Here is a 24,005-nt window from a genome sequence, read left to right as displayed (position 1 = left end):
GTGACTCAAGCAGTGCTATCAATGGGAAATGTGCCCCGCATGGGATTCCTTTGTGGCTTATCAAGCAAGCAAAAGTGCAGGTATTGGAAATCTGAAATAAAAATTTTAAATGGTGAAACGCACACAATAGGTCGGGCAGCATCTGTGGAGAGAGAAAGAGAATTAATATTTCAAGTCAATTATCTTTCATCAGAACCGATGAACGTTCTGATCCACCTAAAATGTTAACATTACTTCTCTCTTCACAGATGCTGCCTGACCTGTTGAATATTTCCACCATTTTCTGGTTTTATTCCTTTGATGCTTCATTGGTCACTATCTATGCCAAAAAGTTGCTTAGTGGCAAGAACAAATTATTTTTGGATTGTTGAACTATTAAGAGAAATGTATGGAGGAGTTAACAAAATTCAAGCACCAGTGTCATAGCCTGTAGAACTGCTGCCTCACAGATCCAATCACCTGGGTTCAATCCTAACCTCCAGTGCTACGTGTGTGGAGTTTGCACGTTCTCCCTGTGACAGCATGGGTTTCCTCCACATGCTCTGGTTTCCTCCCGTATCCCAAATATTTGTGGGTTGGTAGGTTAACTTGCCACTATAAATTGCCCCTAGTCTACAGTGAGGGGCAAAATCTGAAGGAAGTTGTAAGAATGTGGGGAGAATAAAATGGGATTAGTGCAAATTGGTGCTTGATGGTCCCTATAGACTTGATGGGCTGTAGGGCCTGTTTCTGTGCCGTATGATTCTATGACTCAATCCTGTCAAATCTAAGATTATTCAGGCTGTTTATATCTGTGAAATGGTTGTAACATTAAAAATATTCCATCACATAAATCATGGCTCTGATTGAGCAGTTTCAATCTTGGCAGCTCTGAATGCCAGGGATGAACTGGTTCCAAGTCATCCATAAACAATACTGCATCTTAAAAACTTAACCAGAGGCAAATCTGCCTTTCAATCCTGACTCTGTGACCAACGTAGTAGAGCATGTAGCATGCAGAACACACTCACCCCCTTCTAGATTGATTTTAGGCTCATATCTTTTTTAACCTTGTGGCATTCTCAGTTTCTGTCTGCTTCTCAGCCTCATTTATAGCGTGAATGAATCCAACAAAGCAGTGTTGGGATTTACTGTATGCTCCCATTCAGAAGGAAAGTTTGATAATGGAATAATAAGCCTAGAAATTCAATGAGGATGTGTTTTCTTTTCCCCATAGCTAATTGTGACAGGACTTTCCTAGCAAGGAAGGCCCCTGATAAACATTTGAACCATCCATTTTCAAATCATGTAATTTAACTGACCCTAAGTGGAAGCAGCGATATTGATCATCAGCCAATGTAATTAGATATTCTCTGTTGCAATGTCGAATTGCAGGTACATGATAAAGAAAATTGACACCAACCCCTATCAGAGGCAGCAGACATTGTAGTGCGCTTTCCTATATTGTTGGTGGAGGGCTCTCACAGGAGACAATAATGTGTTCCCCTTCGATGCATCAATAGACCAGATTTCTGAATCACCATCTTCAATATTGCATCAGTGGAGTTGTTTCTGTTTCTATTCTGCCAGCTTCACAACAGTTCAGCTCCAGCCAGTTCCAGTTAAGAACTGTTGCTCCAAGAACTCTCGTCCTGACAGGGTCATGAAGTTCAGTCCATGGTTCACACAAGACTCCTGGTATGATGGGGTGCTAATCAATATAGCCATACAAAAAGCTACAAGTCACATTGTTCACAGGACATACTCTCAAGAAGGTTGCTCTTCAGGGGTTCTCTGTGGATCTAGAGTCATAGAATCAAACTGACATATGTCCATTATACTGGCATATGACCAGGACTGGGATACGGCCGGAGCTGTCTTCTACGATTACATCCGAGTCATGGAAATGGTGCGAGGACTTGTTGAGGTGAGCGGCGAGGTCTTGTCCCTGTGGGGCTACACATTGCAGTCGAAACCTGTGGCACAGTGGGCAGAGCCACTGCCTCTCAGCTCCAGAGACCAGGGTTTGATCCCGACCTCTGGTGCTGTCTGTTTGCAGCACAGAAGGAGGACATTCAGCCTACCTGTTGTTTCAGTAATGTTCCTTTGAAAGCTTTTACCAAACAAAAAAATTTATCAAGCTTTACCTTTTCCCAATTCAATTCCAGCTGGTCCAATCATTCCCACAGCTCAGCATCATCCTGGTAAAACCTCACCTTACTCATTTCATGACCTCTGCAAAGACTTGGCATCCCACCTAAAATGTAATGACCTTGTACACAATACTCTAGCTGAGGTCTAATAAGTTATTGTAAAGGCTTAGCAGAACTATTGGTAAATCTAATATCCTGTACACTTGATGAAATCAAAAAAAAAATTGCAAATGCTGGAAATCTGATGTACAAACAGAAGATACTGGAAACACTCTGCAGTTCAGGAAAGAGAAACAATATTCGAGGTTGAAAGCCCTTCATCAAAACTGAGAAGTGGCAGATGGAGTTCAATCCGGAGAAGTGTGAGGTGGTACACTTTGGAAGGACAAACTCCAAGGTGGAGTACAAAGTTAATGGCAGAATTCTGGGTAGTGTGGAGGAGCAGAGGGATCTGGAGGTCCATATCCACAGATCCTTGAAAGTTGCCTCACAGGTGGATAGGGTAGTTAAGAAAACTTATGGGATGTTAGCATTCGTAAGTTGTGGGATTGAGTTTAAGAGCCGTGAGGTAATGATGCAGCTCTACAAAACTCTGGTTAGGCCACACTTAGAGTACTGTGTCCAGTTCTGGTCACCTCATTATAGGAAGGATGTGGAAGCATTCGAAAAGGTGCAGAGGAGATTTACCAGGATGCTGCCTGGTTTAGAGAGTATGCATTATGAGGAGACATTAAGGGAGCTAGGGCTTTACTTATTAGGGAGAAGGAGGATGAGGGGAGACATAAAAGAGGTGTACAAAATATTAAGAGGAATTATATAGACAGCCAGCACCTCTTTCCCAGGGCACCAATGCTCAATACAAGAGGGCATGGCTTTAAATTAATGGGTGGGAAGTTCAAGGGAGATATCAGAGGAAGATTTTTTTACCCAAGGAGTGGTTGGGGCATGGAATGCGCTGCCTGGGGTGGTGGTGGGGGCAGGTACATTGGTCAAATTCAAGAGATTGCTAGATAAGCATATGGAGGAATTTAAAATAGAGGGATATGTGGGGGAAGGGGTTAGATAGTCTTAGGCGAGGTTTAAAGGTCGGCACAGCATTGTGAGCCGAAGGACTTGTATTGTGCTGTACTGTTCTATGGTTCTATGGTTCTATGGAAGAGAGAAAAAAAGTTGGTTTCATGTTTCAGAGAGGTTGGGGGAGGGGTAGATATGACAAAGGGAATGTCTCTGATAGGGTGAGGCCAGGGTTGCCGTGGTGTTAAAGCTGTTGTTGAAATCATCTGGTTGATAGATTCATGAGGGCAGTTAGAGAAAGGAAAAGCAAGCAAAAGGAAATGTAAAACTTGCAACATGCACATTAGAGCTGCTAAGGAAAATACATGGCCTCCTGTCTACCACAGTTGATAGAACTCTTGACTGCGTCCCATCTACTTCCCACACTTCTGCTCCAACCTGGTCTCCTCTCAGAGCAAAGATAGAGCTTCCCTGGTCCTGCCACTCCAGTGACTGCCACATTCATTAAATCATCCTTCCCAACTTCCATCACCTTCATTGAGGTTCCACCACCAGACGCATCTTTCACTCCCCTCCCTTCTTCTTCATGACTCGCCACCAACCTCTCCCCTTTCCACACAATTTCCATTGCAACCTCAGGAGATGCGTTACCTGCTTTTTCACCTTGCCCCGTCCCACTATCCAAGGACCCAAACAGTCCTTTCAGCTGAAGCAATGATTGACTTGTACTTCCTCCAATCTACTGTACTGTATTCAGTGCTCGCGATTTAGTCTCCTCTACAAATGCTAATTGGGTGATATCTTTGCGGATCACCTTCTTTCAGTCTGCATGGTTAACTCTGTCACTTTAATTCTCCATTCCACTCCCACTCTGACCTATCTCCCTGAGGTTTCCGGCACTGTCCCAATCAGGCCTAAAGTAAGCTTGTGGAACTGCATTGCATCTGTCTGGGTATGTTGCAGCCTTCGCCACTCAATATCAAATCCAACAATGTCAGATAACTCGTTTTCTCTGTGCAATGAGAATAGGCCAATTCTACTGTGGGTTATCCATCTATAATATTGTCAAAGTTTTCCTTCCACTGATACGGCCAGATTTGCTGGGCATTTCCTACAAATGTCACCTGCATTTCACAGCTTTTACTTTGTTTTTTCTTCTCTCTAACTTCCCTCATTAACCAGGTGGCGCCATCAACACTTAAGGCCATGGTAATTGTGGCCCAACCCCATCAGAGGCATTCCCTTGGTCCTATCCCTTCCCCACCCTCTCTACCTAAAATGAATGAAGAGTCTTCAACCTAAAGTGTTGATTGTTTCTACTTCTGCCTGTCCTGCAGAGCTTGCTATTTTCATCCTGTGTGCTTCATTAACTGCTATATCACCTTGACCACTCACTTTTCCGCCTCTTTGAATGTATGATCCCAGGCCCCTCTGCTCTTCACCTCCCCATTCATCATCAGGGTATCTCCGTGGCTTGCCAATGCTCATTTACAGGTTCCCCAGGCTGACTTCATTATATATTGTCTGTGCAAAGCTGCATTTCAGATCATTTGAAACGTGTTCTCTTTCAGTTTGATTATTTTTTATCTTTTGCCAAAACAACCTGAAACCTAATTCTATTATGATCACTGTTACCCAAATGTTCCACCACTGAAACAGACTCCACTTTTCCTACTAAACTTTATAGGCCCTGCTGCAGCACTGTGGTTCTGACGAAAGGTCCTCAACCTGAAATGTTGACTCTGTTTCTCCTCCCACAGAAAAGGCTTTGATCTGTTGAGTATTTCAAGTGTTTTCTGATTTCACTCTGTCCCCTTCCTCTTTGGCTTCTCAGGGAGCTCTTTCTTACAACTCCCCACTGAGTTCAGCTTGAACTTATCTGGGTGGGGTAAAACTGATCAAGTCTCTCAGCGCAGCACAGCCCAGAACTCATCAATGTATTAGGACTGAACTAACGCCACAAATAAGGTAATATAAATACAAACACTACAAATAAGAAGACATAATTTATAAGATGAGTTAAGAGTACACTCAAGACTGACTCCAGGTTCCCTTATTGTCTCCAGTTTGTGGCCTTCAGTCTATTAGTTCATATTATGGAGGTTCTAGAAAGGGCTGCGGTGAATACGCAAACAAAACATATATTGTAACATGTATAAAGATGTAGGTTTTTATGTAACAGAGACAAACTACATTTGAAAATTCCATTTTAGTTGTGAATGTGAGGTTAAGGCATTGGTGTGAAACCTGTACAATTACAATGAGACTCCTGACACTTCCCTAATTACCTGAGTCCTGCTGGCAAACCAATGGTCCTTTATCAATTCTAACGTAATTCTTTATTCAGCAAATTTCCTTGGAAATAAATTTACATTATTAAAAATTACACTAATAGAGATAGATTAAGTGCTACACTATGAGAAAATTAAATTAATTACAATTCAAAAGAGTAAATGTTAAACTATGTACATCACTAATTGTGGAATGTAAGATGATTGTGAGAAATTAATTGAAAATCTAGTAGCTTATAGCTTCCTTTCTATGGAAATAATCTTGAAAAGACTTGGAAGTCTTTATTATGTCACTTCATTCATTCAATTATATTTCAGAACAATTTATTTTTTCTTCTAATGAATTGTTAACATCAGCCTCTCTTTCAGTTCCAACTGCTGCTTTTCTCGAACACATAAACTTTGTTTATCTCTGTATGTGCCATGGACCATACTCCCAATTTTTTCTATTTTTTTATTTATATCACAGTCCCTTCTTTATTTCTCTGTTCCATTACCATGTCACTTGAAAATTTCTATCTTAGCTCCAATTTGATTCTTTCTCCTTATAATCCTTCACAATCTCTAACACCAGCTCAGCACCTTTGTGTCCCTTTGACCTTAAAGGGGATTGTGTGTACCTCTGTCTTACCCTCCATTGATCATTCAGAACCTTCCCCTTGAGATCATTCAGATTTACATTGGTGTTTTAAGACCTGCAATACTAATTGTGTTCCTTTCCTCCTCCTTTGATCTTTCAATAGCCAGTTATTTCCATTCTATTGCACTTTTCTTAGATCTTCCTTTCACAAACAAGATGGTGGGGAATGGTAGGCACTCAGGGAACTGTGCAAGGCTGGTATTGAAGGATGAGGCCATGCTGACTGGCTGTGGTCATGGTGACACAAATAAATATTGGCTGAAGGACCAATCAGCTACCAAGGTTTATTTGCCACTGGGGGAGTTAAATCTTGTGCCAAAACACATTGACACAATTAATGATTGGATAAACAAGGGAGGCACACAGCAATAAAATACAATTTCCCCATATCAACTGGCTGCAAGTAAATGGGTTAACTTCGGTAAATTTCATCTTTTGCCATGTGCAACAACTCCCTAAATACAAAAGCAGAATACTGTGGATGGTGGAATTCTGAAATGAGTGCATAAAATGCAGGAAATACCCAGCAGGATATCTGTGGGCCAGAAATGTTAACTCTGCATACTTTTTATCAGTTTTGCAACACAACAGCTACCATGAAAGGTCTGCACTGAGCTTTGCGACCACACCATTTCACCTGTAGCAAGTCAGTGAGTTCTATAAGGGTCCATTAGCCAGCCTTATGTTCTTTGCGATGGGATCCTCATCTTCCCCTTTGCCACTTCCATGGTGGATCACTGAGGCAGAATGCAGACTCTCACCCCCTCCCTCAGACAAAGGAAATCCAGAACATTTAGATCATTGTTGACCGCCTAGTTCTAAAACTGTAAGTCATGAAGGTAACTGTCTCTCTCAGCCACACTCTGGCCACACCTAGCCTACCACAGTTGTCTCATCCACAACAGATTCCATCCATGTCCGTTTATTTTACTCAGGTCAGCTTCACCATTTGCAGCATGTAAGGTAGAATATTTTTCTCTCCCTATCACAAGTGTCTGTGAGAAGTTAAGAGTCTGGGACACAGGAAGTTAGAGTTGTGGTGGAGGAGGTTGTCGGTTGTGGGAAGGAGGGAAATTGGGGCTATGACAAGGGAGGGAGGTCAGGGATGAGGGATAGAGTGGTGTTGCTTGTAGAGCGGGAGCAGAGGGGTAAATGGGGACCAGGACAAGAGGAGAAACCAGTAAAGGGTGCGGTAGAACTTGGGGCCTTCGCTACACCGTGTACAATAGCTACCACTGGTGTTTAAATGTAGAAAAAGGGAACAGTTTAACACCCCAGGGGATTCTCCTGGGCAGTCCCCCATTTTTGGTTGATTTGAAGAGTGATTTAAGGAAAAGGTGACTTCCTAGGTCCATAGGGAGGGGAGACAGAGAGAGATGTTAAAAATATATTTTTGTGCAACGGTGTACTTCTCTTGTACAACTGTCTGGGGAGTATGATAAGCGGAATAAATAAAAATTAATAAAATATCATGATGTATCACTAAAAAATTGAAATACAAGGTCTAATGGGATCTTCTATATGTCAGACTTCTCATGGAGTACTGTGTACTATGAGAATGTTTTGAACCTGCCTTCATGGAAGAGGGGAATGAGGTAGGTATTGATACTAATGAGGAGCAACTGTGAACGATAAGAAATGATAAACAGAGAGAGAGAGAAAGAGAGAGAGTGAAAGAAAAATGCTGATTTATCAGTGATTTTTGTTACAACAATTATGCCTTTCACTATGTGATTCAAAAGGGGAAAACCTATAAGGTGAGAATGGGGAGGGACACTATGCTTCTGGTTGTGATTTCAGTGTAGGTCCTAGAAAGGCAGGGTTCATGAACAAATCCATTTTTAATTTATTTCCACCACTTACCTTACTTACGATAACTCAAATGTTTCAAAGCTTTATTTTGAAGGAACTCTTCTCAGCTGAACCTGGTGCCATCAAGGCCTTTGTTATAGAATGAAGTATAATTTTCAAAACAAAACAAAAATCACACACAGAGAATTGTTTTTGCCGTAACTTTTTGATTCCCTCTAGTAAACTGTACCATTTATAACCTGCCTGGGCCAAATTCTTGATTTGAAAGTCACTACTGTGCTGAACTAATGCAGTATTCAAAGACACCATGATAGTGTTATTCATTTGTAGATCCAGGACTAGTAAATAAATTAGTTTGGGGATTTCAGAACCTGCTTATAATGCATTTGTAACTCACAGCCATGAATTGAATTCACTTCTATTTTCATTGGGATCAATTTTAATGAGGTTAGCAAGACTCAGCATTACAAAGAGCACATTTGACTGGAGTCTCGGATACTGAGATCACAGCAGCAGATGGCTGACGTGAATTTTTCCCAGGGACCGGACCCCTAATGTCAGAACATACTATTAGATGGCGACGGAAAATTGTTTGGATCTTATTCTAAGATATTAACTTCCTCTGTAGTCGGTTCTGATTCTTACTGAAACTCTGTGAGGATACTGCTGGGGCTGGAACATTTTATTTGTGAGGAGATGCTGGTTCTGTTGGGATGGAAACAGAAAATGCTGCAAGTATCAGAAGGGTAACAGTTCAGTGGTTTCAGAATCGATGAGATGACATTGCTCCAGAACATTAACTTTGTTTCCCTTACCATCAGTCCTTTCCTGACCTGATGAGTGTTTTTGGCATTTTCTGGTTTTATTTCAGATTTCCAGCATCTGCAATATTTTGCTTTGGGCTGGCTGGGCTAATGTTGTCTTTTGTGGAGCAAAGGAATCCAGAGTGGAAGCTGAATCAAGGTGTATATGATTAAATTGGTAAATGGTTTATTATTGTCACATGTACTGAGGTACAGTGAAAAACTTTGTTTTGCATGCCATCCAAACAGGATCATTTCATTACAACAGTGCATTGAGGTAGTACAAGGGAAACCAACAACAGAATGCAGAATGAAGAGTTACATTTACAGAGGAAGTGCAGCGCAGGCGGGCAGTAAGGTGCAAGGCCATAATGAGGTAGATTGTGAGGTCAAGGGTCAGCCAGACAGGGCAAATACAAGGGACTTTCTTCCCTTGGCAGACAGATCACTAACTAGGAGCAGAGAGTTAAGTTAATTTGTAAAAAGATTTTAAAAAGGTTAAGGAAAACACCTTTTGCTCAAAAGAAAAGGATCTAGAACTCAGTACAGAGAGCGCGGTCGAGGCATAAAGTCCCTGTGTAGTATTTCAGCACTTTCATGGGTAGTTGCTTCTTCCTGGTGAGCCAATTAAACCATGCCTATCATTAAAGCCTGTTTACGGCAGCTGCAGTGAGTGGTGCTGATGCCTCTCCCTGGACTGATGTCCATCCTTCCTCTGGGTCATCACTTGCTGGGTGCCCAGAGTCTTCAGCAGAGTCGTCAGTGGAGACGTACAGTATGGGAACAGGCCCTTCGGCCCACCAAGTCTGTGCTGACCATCAAGCACCCATTTACACAAATCCTACACCAATCCTATTTTGTTTTGGTCACATTCCCATCAACCCCCTGTAGATTCTACCATTCATCGACACACTATGAACAATTTACAGTGGCCAGTTAATTTACCAACTCACACATCTTTGGGATGTGGGAGGAAACTGGAGCACCCAAGGAAGACCCACGAGGTTACAGGAAGAGCGTGCGAACTGCACACAGGCAGCAGCGGGACTCGGGATCGAACCTGGGTCGCTGACACTGTGAAGCAGCAGCTTTAGCAGCTGTGCTGGTGAGCTGCCCCACCACACCAACCAGGACAAAGCAGATAGTTTGACTGGCACCTCATCCTCTGTAAAATCAGTAGCACAAGTGGCTGCACTGTGCACCATCCACCAACAGCAGCACCCCAAGGCTTCCTAACAGTATCTTCAGGAAGTTGATCAGTTCAAAGGAAAGGGTTCATGTTCTGGACGTTGAGCATCTGCTCATCAACCTCCTTCCTGGACATGTGGCCCCAGAAGGTAGCAGCCACGGTCAGGTGCTTGGAAACACCTGTAACCTGCCCTCCGGGATACCCATCATCCTTCATGGAAAGTTATCAGTATTCCTTCTTTTCAAAATCCTAGCATTCCCTGTGACATCACTTCATGGGATGCTTAGCTGAAGAGAAGTTCACTTTCCCCTTCTCAAGGTGGCTAAAGACAGACATTAAACTCCAGCCTTGCCTGTGACAGGCACCTCCTGAGTAATGAATTATAAAACAGAGGAACTTCCAATGTGACCTTTCGACTCAGCAAGTATTGCAGATGGCTGTACCACCCACTATCTTCTCGTACCGCACTGTTGTAATTAGGAAATTTAATTTTTTGTTCTGAAGCTCCTTGGTGTAGGAGGCTTGAATTATTCAAAGAACCTTTCAATCTCCTATTGTTATCAAGAATATTCAGACTCCATTCTGCACAGAATCTGTGAGAATTCGTCATGAAATTCACTGCGGGGTCAGTTGAGATGTCACTGACAGGCAACTTGATAGTTATAATTTCTCTCAGCCCTGTCGGTTTTACATCCCACTAAAGAGCAGCCAGAATCATTTTAAAGCAACATTCATCCAGAAATTCAATGATTCTGTGGGCGTCTCACAGCTGCAAAGTAGGTGCCAAAGTACTGTTGGTGGAAGAGTTGGATGCCTAGACTAATGCAAGGGGTGAGCGGGTGAAGGGCTGATGCAGCAGGCTGCTCTCTCCAGCATGGAACTGTGCTTTCAGAGCAATGTTACAGCTGCAACCATCCAAGCAAATGGAGAGCATTCCTTCACACATCAGTGCCTTGGTAGAGAGCATTTGGAAAGTTAAAAGGTGATCCACTTGCACCTTTTAACCCTGCACCTACCCTGCTTTAATTGCCAGGGCATGAAAGGGTCTGCTCCACCTCATCAGGGATGTTGACAATGAGGAATTAACATGGGCAATGACGTCAAATGTTATTATGAGGTGCTTATACTTCCACCGGGAGCCCATGTTTGACGTAAATAGTACTTGGTACTTGTCAGCCCAAGTCTAGATGTGTGCAGACCCCTGAGGAATTGTGAAGGGAGATGAGAATTGGGCAACATACAGACCCAACTCTGACCTTTTGATGGAGGAAAGGTCATTATGAAGTTGGTTGGCCTCAGGATGCTTTCCTGGGTAACTCTTGCAATCACATGTTGTGACTTAAATGACTGGCCTCCATAGTGTGTGTAGGGTATCAAGAGAGATGTGTATCAGAGGGTTCGGGTATGTAACGGATTAACTCTGCATCTACCCTGCTTTAATTGCCAAGGCATCAAAGGGATTTGAATTACATAGAACATAGAACACTACAGTACAGTACAGGCCCTTCGGCCCACAATGTTGTGCCAACATTTTATCCTGCTCTAAGATCTATCTAACCCTCCCCTCCCACATAGCCCCCTATTTTTCTATCATTCATGTGTCTATCTAAGAGTCTCTTAAATGTCCCTAACGTATCCTGTCCCCAAAACCTCAGCAGGCAGTGCATTCCACACACCCACCACTCTGTGTAAAAAACTTACCCCCGACATCCCCCTTATACCTTCCACCAATCACCTTAAAATTATGTCCCCTCGTGTTAGCCATTGTTGCCCTGGGAAAAAGTCTCTGACTGTCCACTCGATCTATGCCTCTTATCATATTCAAAGAACTTTTCAATCTCCTCTTGTTATCAAGAATACTCAAACTCCATTCTGCACAGAGCTTAACTAATCTTTGTTTCTTTGAGTTCACTCATTTAAAATATTTTTAAAGAATGAAAATCAAAAATCTGCTGTTGTTGGGATTCTGAAACAAAAACAGAAAGTGCTGTAAACACTCAGTAGGTCAGGTAGTACCTGTGGACAGAGTTAGTGTTTTAGGTCGAAGGCCCTCTACTAGAACTGGGAAAGAGAGAAAACATGTTAGATTTAAGTTGCAGGAAGAGTGGGAGAAGGGAACTCTAGCCTCACCCTATCTGAGATATTTCCTTCGTCCTATCCATTTCTCCCCACCCTCTCTGCAACTTAAACACTGACTCTGTTTCCCTTTTCACAGATGCTGCCAGACCTGATGAGTGTTTCCAGCTCTTTATGTTTTCATTCATGTCAAAATATTAAACATGACAAGACAATAATATTAGTGAAGAATCTAAACTGCATCTGATATGCATTGTTATTAGAAATTAGAGATTACCTTATTAGATCTCTGGGCAAGGTGCAATTGTTTCATTTTCTCTGATAGCATCCTGGTCTTCACTGATAAGTCTGCCCTGAGATCAGAAGATTCTGCAACCTGTTTCCAAATGAATGTCATACTATCCATGGAATTGTTACTCTCTTCCCCCCCTATAGGTTAATAATAACTTTCTATTTGAAAAATTAAAGATAAACATTGTATTAACATTTATATCTGGTCCTATTGTTATTGTTCTGGTTTTGCGATCCTTGTTTCTCTTTATGACAACTGCCTTGTCTCACCCTTGAGGGTAACGAGAATCAATAACGGTTTGAAGTTACTTTACTAATAATAGAGTCAAAGGAAGATACAGCCCGGAAATGAGCTCTTTGGGCTGCTGAGTTCCCAACAGCCATGAACAACTCAGTTACATTCATTTACATTTATCCTGTTCGTCTTCATTCTCCGCAGATCCTCAACAACTACTCCTCTGATTCTACTGCTTACCTACGCACAGGGGGTAATTTACAGCAGCCAATTCACCTACCAAACTGCACCTCTTTGAGATATGGGAGGAAACTGGAGCACCCGGAGGAAACCGGGTCACAGAAAGAATGTGCACACTCCGCACAGACGGCTCCTGAGGTCAGGGTTGAACCTGGGTCTCCGGCACTGTGAGGCAGCACCTCTACTAGCTTTGCCACTGTGCTGCCCTGCTGGAGAATGTGGCATATTTCAGTGAGAACATCCTCAATGAAACAGAGACCTCACACATTATTCCTTGCTGAGGTTCATATCGGAGAACTACACACTGAACACTACTGATAGATATAGTCCCCTACTAAGAGCTCTTCTCCCCTCCTTCCTCCTCCTGCTCTGTTCTCATTCTCCCTGCTGTGCTTTAAGAGGAACAGTCATCTGAAGCTTTCAGATCTAGGAGTAACAGTTACTACAGAAGTTTTAAACTGAAGACAAGCTGTCAGCTCCTGGCTCACCATTCCCTGTACATTTCAGGAACTATAAAGGACCATCAAATGCTAGACACCTCAAAGTAACACACATTAGAAATCAATCAATTGCCAATCTCAATTAAATGATAATTGCTTTAAATAGCGTAAGTGAAGCATTTTTTCTGCTGCACACCTGATCCTTACAGAGTGCTTAATAGCAGCTCTTGTGTTAATGTTTACTCCAGTGTCGAGTTCCTGTACAGGCAGTAATTCAGCACTGGTCCCTGACTGGTGTCAGGATTGGTCCATTCCTCCTACAATTTTATTGTACATGCTAGCACTCAACATGGTGTTTATACAGTTCACGATACAACTGTGAATGCAGGCATCAGACACCAAATTACTGTTCATGGTGACTGAGCAACGGGTGCGCAAAGCCAAATTTTAACCATTCAAACATTTCTGCTTTACCATCAAGCATTAAACCCTCCATCATCTCAGCAGCCACAGTTTCACCCCAAGCCACATCTCACCAGAGGGCATTTCTCAATGCCTGTAACAATTCACTACATGTCCTGCAATAGTAGTTTCTGTACAATTTAACCAAAACATGTAAAACCAATTGCATTTAATATTGCCTTAATTTCAAGTACTCTGAACAGTTTGTGAGCCACATTTGAACAATTGATATTTCAAATCGTAAACTGGCCTGAAGCCAAGAATGATGTTGCAACGTCAAGTAATGTTGCAAGAAAAAAGGTGAAAGAAGTTATTTGATGTCACTAAATAGCTTGTTGGAGGCTGGAAAGTTAACTAACTGAATGTTGGTATCCTGGTTTAGCTGTGTAGAGATATGTATCAGCCTAGGTATCACCACAAACATAAAGTACTCATTCACTTTACGCTTCCTCACTCTTCCACACTCTACCTATCTATGTGCATGTCCAAATCTATCTATCAGTAATATATTAAAAAAAAGAGCTAACAGCATTGTAAATGTGCCTGTTCATTGAAATCAATGGCTAATGTCGTAATGGTTTGAAATCAATGCACATTCCCTGACATATGGCCCAGTCAAGCACTAAAAGTCTCATGGACTGCAACGGAAACAGTGAGGGTTAGAAGACAAAGACTCTGGGCACCCAGCAAGTGACGATCCAGAGGAAGGATAGACATCAGTCCAGGGAGAGGCGTCAGCACCACTCACTGCAGCTGCCGTAAACAGAGTTTAATGTCAGGCATGTTTTAAATGGCTCACCAGGAAATTGCAATTACCCATGAAGATGCCGAACTACTGTCAGAAGCAAGACTCATTCTCTCCAGAACCACACAGTGAGAAATAAGAAATAAACAAAGCCCTTAGCAGCTACATGAGGTGGCATTCCACCTCCATATCCTCACCCCCCACCAGGGTCCCGTGTAGTTCATTCACCAGGGAATGTCTACAGACACATTTGAGGGTCATTTCAATTTAACCCACAGCCCAAGCAACAAGATCAGAACAGCTACTCAATTTTCTTCCTATTGATTTCACCAAAAACAGGATTTAAAGATTCTGAACATGCATGTTCCTCAGTTGTATGGCGGTGTCTGAGCCCTCAGTGGACCTGTTTTCCACCTGCATCTTTGGATGCCGAGAAAAGTTATTAGTAAATGCAGAGGTGGGCCCCTGTGATGTACCAGTCCCTCATGTTGCTGAGCAGTGCGAGTATGTTGGACTGGCTGAGGATAAAAGTGATGGCAACCATCTGGATAATACCCACTGATGTGAATAATCAGCAGGCGAGTATCACCAACGGCCCAGACCAACAGATTGTTGGCCTTCCTGTTCATCAGGTGGGCGGGACTTTCGGGTAGGGCCTTAAAAGCCGCAAAGGTGGAGTCAGTCGTACTGTGCTGGCCAAAGAAGCCAATGGCTCGCTCGATTCTTCTACTTTGCTGGGTCCATTTAGAACTGAACGTTGAACTCAGGGCATTAAAATGTGCCTGATGTCGTGATATATTGTTAAATAATAAGGCTCTTGGGAATCTTCTGAATGTGTAACCCTTAACTGATGTTATCACCATCAGAGCTACAAACAAGGCAATAATAGATTTTGCCAGGTTGCAACAGTTGGATTAGCTTGGTCACAGTGTCTCTGGTAACATAGGGTCTGTAGGCCCTGTGACCCAGACCTCTGGGTCAGGTGTTAGCTGCATGCAGGGTGCCATACCTGCCGGTAGTCATCCTCACCATCCTCACCATCCTCACCATCCTGTAGACACAGAAGCAAGATTGACCTAAATGATCGGAAAGTCTACTTTCACTCTTTAAACCACCGCGGAAGCCAGAGGGGAGACATCTAGGTGATGGTTGTGACAGTTGTGACCCTTAGCCTAAAGCACATTGCCAAATTATACTGCTGTGTGACATTTCCCCATCTCAGCCTCAAACTGACTCCCTCAGGGCTGACATTTTCACAACTGAAATATTTCCCATGGGTGTTACATAAAGAAAAACTGAAATAAATCATGGGGCAAATGCGTCAGGCTGCAGGCCTAACTTGTGTTTGAGGTGACAGTGTGTCCTTTAATTAGGCAGATCAAATTTACAGCAAGATCAGGAGAGGGAGATCATGTTGGGCTCCTCTAAAGTGTAATGTTTCGGAGGGGTGACTTCTCTGTTGCATTTTGCCATCAAAAACTAGTAGTTTTCTAATGGAAAATTCAGCCTATTTCTTTAGATGGATTGAATTTTACACTGGTCTGTTCCATTAATGGCACAAGGTAATTGCTGAACATCAGCACAATCTGAAATCAGTACATTTAATCGCCAATAGTTAAGGATGTTTGCTGACACTAAGGTGCTTGTATATTTCCCACTTTGAATCAATCTTCAAACTAGTTACAATAACTGTAATTAACCTCAACATGAAATCAGTATTGAAATATCATTTTGATATCTTGAAGCGTCACTTCTGAACGGTGACAGTGTCTGCCAAAGATGCTGCAAAGAAGGCCCATCTAAAATGAAGACAAACAAAGGAATCATAAAAGTAATTAAACTCTGAACAATTAAAGGAAAAAGTCATCAGCTCCGCCGAAAATGAAGCACTTGGGGTCCCCACCTCCCCACAGCAGAAAGTCTTGCTTGGAATAAAAAATTAATGAAACCAACAGGAAACGTGTCTTAATAATTGATAAAGTTCTTGCTTTGTAAATTGCAATTAGTATTTGGAAACAATTGTAAATTAAGCATTAATTCCATTGAACAGGAGTAAAACTTTTTAGGCAAAAATGGAGGGAGAGCAGAGACCATTCAATTCCTGGCGTTCACTGTGTCCTGGGTAACTATGTGCGGAGGAAGAGCCTCCAGTTGTTGAGGACACTGAAAGCACAGTAGGGGATATGGAAGGCTGAGAATTTCCTGCAGTGTATATGCCGGGGGGGGGGGGGGGGGGGGGGGTGGTCATGTGACAGCACACAGGGTTCATCAACAAGAGGCGAGTGATGTAAACATCTGAGAATGCAGCACTTTCAGACTGGTTTACATCAGGAAGCGCAGGAGTTGGGATGTTATGTTGAAGTTGTACAAGACGTTGGTGAGGCCGAATTGAGAGTATTGCGTGCAGTTGTGGTCACCTTCCTACAGGAAAGATATCAATAAGCTTGAAAGAGTGCAGAGAAAATTTACAAGGAAATCGCCAGGACTTGAGGACCTGAGTTATCGGGAAAGGTTGAATAGGTTAGGACTTTATTCCCTGTAATGCAGGAGAATGAGGGGAAATCTTATAGAGGTATAAAAAATTATGAGGGGTATAGATAGAGTGAATGCAGACAGGCTTTTTCCCCTCAGGTTGGGTGAGACTAGAACTAGAGGACATAGGTTTAGGGTGAAGGGTGAAATATTTAAGGGGAATCTGAGGGGAAACTTCTTCATTCAGAGGATGGTGCGAGTGTGGAACGAGCTGCCAGCAGAAGTGGTGGATGTAGGTTCATTTGTAACATTTAAAAGAAGTCTGAATAGGTACATGGATGGGAGGGGTTTGGAGGGATATGGTCCAGGTGCAGATAGATGGGACTAGGCAGAAGTCCAGGTCAGCACAGACTAGATGGAACGAAGGGCCTGTTTCTGTGTTGTAGTGCTCTATGACTCTATAATGGTGAAGGGGATGACACTTCATGGTGTTTTTTTACTTCATTAGTTAACCTTCAGGATCTCCCATCTCTGACTGGCCTTGAGAAGGTGGTGGTGAGCCACCTTTTTGAAAACTACACTCCTTTAGGTGAAGTGCTCCCACAGTGCTTCTGAGGAGGAACTGGAAATTGGTAATTGGTTTATTATTGTCACATGCACCGAGGTACAGTGAAAAACTTAATTTTGCATGCCATTCATACAGATCATTTCAAAACATAAGTACATCGAGGTAGTACAAGGGAAAAGCAGTAACGTAATGCAGAATATAGTGTTACAGGTACAGTTACAGAGGAAGTGCAGTGCAGGTAGACAATGAGGTGCAAGGGCCATGACAAGGTAGATTGTGAGGTCAAGAGTCCATCTCCCAATCCCAAGATTAAGAATGAGCAACAATGAAGAACCAGTAATGTATTTCCCAGTCAGGATGGTGCGTGAGTTGGAGGGGAACCTGCAGGTGGTGGTGTTCCCTTGCATTTTCTACCCTTAATGTTCTTAACAGTGGAGGACACCGGTTTAGGGGGTGCTTTCAGAGTAGCCTGAGTGAGTGACTGCGGTGCACTTTGTTGATGTACACACCAGTGGTCGGGTCCACCAGTGGTGGAGATGGTGAACGTTTCTGGTAGTTGATGGGGTGCTAATGAAGCGGACTCTTTGCCCTAGGTGGTTTCAAGCTTCTTATTGGAGTTTCATTCGTCCAGGCAAGTGAAAAGTATACTGTCATACTCCTGACTTGTGTCTTGTGATGGTGAAAAGGGGGTCAGGAGTTGAGTCACACATTACAGATACAGACTCCTCCGACCTGGTCTGGTAGCCCTGGTATTTATGCAGGTGGTCTGGTTAGGTTCCAGACACCTCCCCCTCCCCTGCCCCCAAGATACTGATGGTGGGAGAGTCAGCCATGGTAATGCCATTGAATGTCTAGGGTAGGTGGTTACACTCTCTCCTGTTGGAGATGGTCATTGGCTGGAACCTTTGTGACGTGAATGTTACTTGCCACTTATTGGCTATGCCTGAATGTTGTCCAGGCCTTGCTGCATGTAGGCACGGACTTGCTGAGGATTTGTGGATGAAATTGAACATGGTGCAATCACCAGTGAACGCCCCACTTCTGACTTTATGATGGTGGTGTAACCCGGAGCACACCTACAGCCCAGGCAGGCCAGCCTAGTTGAGGCTAATGGCAAGAAAGGCATGGCCGAAGGTTTCAGCAGCCTTTGAGCAATGTGACAAGAGCTGGGAGGAAGCAGACTTGGTGATGGAACAGATAGATGGGCAGAGACTCATCTTAGGATCGAAAACAACACCAGGTTGTGCACCATCTGGCTCAGTTTCAGAGAACTGCTAAAGGACAGCATTTCTGCGCCTGGGGAAGGAAGGAAAAGTGCAGAAATGCCAGCTTCCATGGACACCCACTGTAACTCACCACCACCTCTCCTCAACCCCTCTACATCTCTGATTTATTCCACTGTTCATTCAATATCCATGAACAGAACGTTGTCTAGTTGAATATCGGAAAGATCAAAGCCATTGCTTTCAGCCCCTGCCACAAACCCAGTTGTCTAACCATCATTACAACCCTGCTCCCAGCAACTCTTTGAAACTGAGCCAAACAGTGCACAACCTGGAGTTGCTTTTGATCCTGAAATAACCTTCTATTCAACTGCTGGCTCCATCATCAGACCTGCCTACCATTAACTCTACAACATTGCTGAAGCCTTCATCCGTGACCAGGCTGGCTAGCTGATTATCCCTTCTTAAAGTATGACTCCAGTGAAGCTTATGATACAGGTCCATGTTGCATCCTTGTGTAATATACTCACTGTCTCACTTTCATTTTCCAAAGTTTATGGAGCTACTACAAAATTAGGTGATTTAATTGAATCCCATATACTTGCAATAAATTAACTGGAATCAGTTAAAAAAATTTATACTTCTAATAGCCAACATTGAGTCTTTTACTGGAACATTCTACAATGATAAAGCTGCCTTTTCTTAATGTGATAGATGGTTCTCATTAACACTCATTAACTTTCTGATGTCCAGTCATGACTTACATTCTGCTCCTTTTTCTGGTATTGGTATTGGTTTATTATTGTCACTTGTACCGAGGTACAGTGAAAAGCTTGTCTTACAAACCGATCGTACAGGTCAATTCATTACACAGTGCAGTTACGTTGAGTTAGTACAAAGTGCATTGATGTAGTACAGGTAAAAACAGTAACAATACAGAGTAAAGTGTCACAGCTACAGAGAAAGCACAGTGCAATAAGGTGCAAGGTCTGCGGACACATTTCTCAGATCTCACCCCTCTCGGTCAAGACAAAAGGAGAAGTAACTTTCCATCGGATTAATTGGGTTGTGCATGACCCAACTGTGGCTTTTAAACTTCCAGCTGGATATCTCCCTCCTAATTCTGTCGATACTGCTAAGGTCAAGGGTCCTAATAAAGTCCATTCAAACTCCAGTTGTGGCTTCCTATCTTCTCCTAGCCATTATTCCTCAATATGTGAGCTAGGACTTTACTATTAACCAGCCCGCATTAAGTAATAGAACATACAACAGTACAGCACTGGAAGGCCATTCGGCCCACAATGTTGTGCCAATCTTGATGCTAATTTACACCAAATGTCCTCCTCTTGTGTATCATCCATATCTCTCCATTCCCTTCATGTTCATGTGTCTATCTAAAAGCCTCTTCAACTCCACCAAACTGCCTGCTTCCACTACTACCCCTGGTAACCCATTCCAGGCACCTACCACTCTTCGTGTAAAAATCTTGCTCCTCACATCGCCTTTAAACTTTCCCCCTCTAACCTTAAAAGCATGTCCTCTGGTGTTTGACATTTCTGCCCTGGGGAAAATACTCTGACTGTCTACCCTATCTATGCTTCTCATGATTTTAAAATCCTCCATCAGGTCTCCCTTCAGCCTCAAACTCAAGTTTGTCCAACCTCTCCTTATAGGTTTCACCCTCTAATCCAGGCAGCATCCTGGTAAACCTCTTCTGCACCCTCTCCATAGTCTCCACATCTTTCCTGTAATGGGGCGACCAGAACTGCACACAATACTCCAAGCCCGGTCTGACTATATAGCTGCAGCATGACCTTTTCAAGACTTCAAGCCTCACCTCCCCCAGATTTCACACCAGATGAACAATTTACAGGCTTTCAATAAACAGAAGTGGGATTATCACTCACATCTTCTTCTTTGCCATTGCATTCAGCTCAGTAGTTGCTCTCCATTGTATGCCTTCACCCACTGCCATCCACATCAATGAAAATACATATGATACCCTGGCCCCTGTGCTAATTAGACAGCAGGTGAAGTTCCTGGCGTTCTGAATTTGGGACTTCAGTTAACGTTGCCATTAATGTTAATGTGTGTCATCAATGTTTGCTTATGCCATTAATACTTTCAAATTGTATCAATGGATGTGTTATTTTCAGTTTAAATACCTGGGCCAAATGAATAGTTTGGAATCATACTTAAGGTTCAAAATTATACCGAGGATACTTTGCAAATGTTGTTTTCCATATCTCTGTGTCCTGCCACCAAACACTAAGCGTGTTTTACTCCCACAAGAATTGGCTCATTTCAATGATACCCACTTGTGATGTGTGAGGCCAAATAATATAGAACAGAGAACTGTTTGATGACAAAATCATCCATCTCTCATATTCCTTGTATTTGCAGCATAGAACTGAAACTCAGGTGTACAAACCAACTCACAAAGCGCTGGCGGATTTCAGAAGGTCAGCAGCATGCATGGAGGGAAATGGATAGTTGATGTTTTGGGTCCAGACCCTTCATCTCGATCTGAAATATTGACTGCCCATTTCCCTCTGCAGACGCTGCCCGACCCACTGAGTTCCTCCAGCACTTTGTGTGTTGCTCCAGATTCCAGCATCTGCAGTCTCTTGTGTCTCAGGTGTACAAAATACCAATAACACAGAAGAGTTTGACATGATGTGATAGACTGTGGGGAAAGAGGAGGCACTTTGACAATGTGACATCCTCTGGATCTCTTCCTGGCTGTTTGAGGTGGATGAGGTTGGACAAATGAGAGCAGAAGTAGGTTTAAGATCTGTGTCCTGACATATAAGGTGCAACTTTCCTTCTTTATAAGAAGTGGGCAAGTTCCACATAAATAATCAATTTGTTTCATTCAGATGGATGCATTGACCTTCTCATTCTATTGACAAAACTTTGACAAGAAATGAGACGTGATGCTATATTAATCCCAATTACTTGTTCATAGTTTTATTTTTTAAATTTATTCAAAGCTGTAAATATCAACACACTGCAATTTCCCAGGTTAATTAAAATAAACATAATCTTTATTAGCTGGACAGAAAGTGCACCACCCTCAGTTGAACGAGTGGTGTAAAAAGAGTCATTTTCATGTGGCTGCAACAATGTGCTGGTGTCTCATTGCTTTTACTAAAATATGAATGTGGTCACCAATAATTGTCAGCACAGATGGAAGTTATCTAAGGATATGGCTTTGAAGACTCCTTTGTAAGTGGAAAAGGGTCCATTTTGGGTGGATGCAGATACCCCAGTCAGTTGGTCAGGACTGTACCATAGCCAGATCAAGTTGCTTGATGCTGTGTTGAAGAAATAAAGGGCAGAGACCTGGTACAAACTTTTCACATACGAAACAAGTAAATCACTGTTCCTTCACCATGGGAGTGCTGCATTTAGATGTTAAGTCAAGGACTCACCTGCCACCTCATGTGGAAGTAAAAAACTTCATGGCACTATCCACATAAAGAGCTGAGGAGTGTCCTTGCCAGAGTCTATCCCTCAATGACAGTGATCGGATACTGAGCAATATGTGGGAATTGTGAAGTGTGCTACATAAAAGCAACACCAAAGCAAAAATTTACGAATACTGGAAATAGTCATAGAGCCATAGAATTGTACAGCAGAGAATTGGGCCCTTCGGAACACCACATCCATCCCAATCTTTTTGTCCATCTGCACTAATCCCATTTGCCCGCACTAGGTCCTTCTCCTTCTATGTCTTGCCTATTTAAATGCCTGCCATAATGTCTCTTAAACGTAATTGTTGTATCTGACTCCACCGCCTCCCCTAGCAGCGAGTTCCAGATACCAACCACACTCTGTTGAAAAAACACCTTTCCATCAAATCCTCCTTAAAACTCCCTCTCCTCACCTTAAACCTATATCCGCATGTTTTTGATACCCCTACCATGGGAAAAATTTTCTGACTATCCAGCCTATCTACTTCTCTTATAATTTTATATGCCTCTTACAGGTCACCCCTTGGCCTCCTTCGCTCCAGAGAAAACAAGCCCAGCCTTTCCCCATATCTAAAGTCCTCCAACCAAGGCAACATCCTGCTGAATCCCCTCTGCACTCTCTCCAGCACAATCACATCTTCCCTCTCATGTGGTGAGCAGAACTGCACACAATACTCCATACTCCAATAACCAGTGCTTTGTAAAGTTCCCACACGATATCCCAACTTTTACATTCTACGTCCTGACCTATGAAGGTAAGCATACCATATGCCTTCTTCACCATCCTATCGATCTGTGTTGTTACCTTCAGGGAGCTTTAACATAGAACATAGAACACTACAGCACAGTACAGGCCCTTTGGCCCACAATGTAGTGCCAACATTTTATCCTGCTCTAAGATCTATCTAAACCTTCCCTCCCACAGATCCCCCTATTTTTCTATCATTCATTTGTCTATCTAAGAGTATCTTAAATGTCCCTAATGTATCTGCCCCCACAACCTCTGCTGGCAGTGCGTTCCACGCACCCACCACTCTCTGTGTAAAAAACTTAGCCCTGACATCCCCCTTATGTCTTTCTCCAATCACCTTAAAATTATGTCCCCTCGTGTTAGCCATTGTTGCCCTGGGAAAAGTCTCTGACTGTCCACTCGATTCATGCCTCTCATCATCTTGTACACCTCTATCAAGTCAGCTCTCATCCTCCTTCTCTCCAAAGAGAAAAGCCCCAGCTCACTCAACCTATCCTCATAAGAGATGCTCTCCAATCCAGGCAACATCCTGGTAAGTCTCTTCTGCACCCTCTCTAAAGCTTCCACATCCTTCCTATAATGAGGCAACCAGGACTGAACACAATACTCCAAGTGTAATCTGACCAGAGTTCTATAGAGCTGCAACATCACCTCACAGCTCTTGAACTTTCTGACAAATGTGGAATAAAAACAGAAAATGGTGCAAAGACTCAGTGGATCAGGCAGCATCTGTGGAAAAAAAAACAAAGCCATCATCTCAGATTGATGACCTTTCATCCTACACATGCATCTTTCTTTCTACTACTGTGCCTGCCAATGGTTGAGCTAGAATTAGCAATAATGGTACTGAGGCCAAGATTACTTGCCCAGAAGAGAAATGGCAGTGAATTCAACAAGTAAGTGAAAAATCAAAATAAAACTGCAGATGCTGGAAATCCAAAACAAAAACAGAAAATGCTGGAAATACTCAGTTAGTCAGGCAGCATCTGTGGGAAGAGAAACAGAGTCAATGTTTCAGGTTGGAGACCCTTCATCAGAACAGAGACCCTTTCAATGAAAGGTCTTTGACCTGAAACATTGACTCTGTTTCTTTTCACACCGATGCTGCCTGACCTGTTGAGTATTTTTAGCATTTGCTACTTTTG

The sequence above is a fragment of the Pristis pectinata genome, chromosome 21, assembly GCF_009764475.1.
Source record: "Pristis pectinata isolate sPriPec2 chromosome 21, sPriPec2.1.pri, whole genome shotgun sequence".
NCBI lineage: Eukaryota > Metazoa > Chordata > Chondrichthyes > Rhinopristiformes > Pristidae > Pristis > Pristis pectinata.
This window is presented reverse-complemented; position numbering follows the sequence as displayed.